At 36.1% G+C, this 768-nt stretch overlaps 1 pseudogene; it reads left to right on the forward strand.

Annotated features, from left to right (window-relative positions):
* The first annotated feature begins 304 nt into the window (after positions 1-304).
* On the forward strand, positions 305-437 carry LOC113896766 (annotated as a pseudogene).
* Positions 438-768: the final 331 nt, after the last annotated feature.

The following is a 768-nucleotide window of genomic DNA, read 5'->3' on the forward strand; positions in this document are numbered from 1 at the left end:
CAAAGACTCCTGCTCTGTCTCATATAATAAGGATAAAACTTTTCTGGTAGGCCATGTGGCAGTGTGTTTCAAAAGCCTTGAAAATGTTCATATTTTAAAATTTTTTTATTTTATACTGAATTATAGATGATTAACAATGTTGTGATAGTTTCAGGTGGACGGCAAAGGGACTCAGCCATAGATATACATGCATCCCTTCTCCCCCAAACTTCCCTCCCATCCAGGTTGCCAAATAACATTGAGCAGAATTCCCTGTGCTATACAGTAAGTCCTTGTTGGTTATCCATTTTAAATATAGTAGTGTAGCTTTGTGCAGTGGCAGTATCGTAGCTAATGAGGTTTATCCAAGGTGTGATTATTGCTAATTAAATATAGTAGTGCATACGTGTTGATCCCAAATGTTTTCTGATTCAGCGATTTTAATTCCCAAGCATGGACTCGGGAGTCAGATTGCCTCCACCACTAATCAATCACATGATTTAGCCTCTTGGAACCTCAGTTTCTTCATCTCTAAAATGAGGGTGATAATAGTAGCTACCTGAAAAGCTAGTTGTAAGGATTAAATGAAATATATGTAATGCCTTAGAGCAGTATCCAGCATATGGTTACATACTATACATGTTAGCTAAGTAAGTGATCAGAGATAGGAATAGAAATACATCTCAGTATTAGTTCAAACAGCAGAATTTTAGAAAGATGTTTATTAACAGGTAATGGGCTAAATATTTATGGTGCAGCCATAAGATATTAAACCACATAGCTACTTTA

This window comes from Bos indicus x Bos taurus, chromosome 7 (assembly GCF_003369695.1).
Source record: "Bos indicus x Bos taurus breed Angus x Brahman F1 hybrid chromosome 7, Bos_hybrid_MaternalHap_v2.0, whole genome shotgun sequence".
Classification (NCBI taxonomy): Eukaryota; Metazoa; Chordata; class Mammalia; order Artiodactyla; family Bovidae; genus Bos; species Bos indicus x Bos taurus.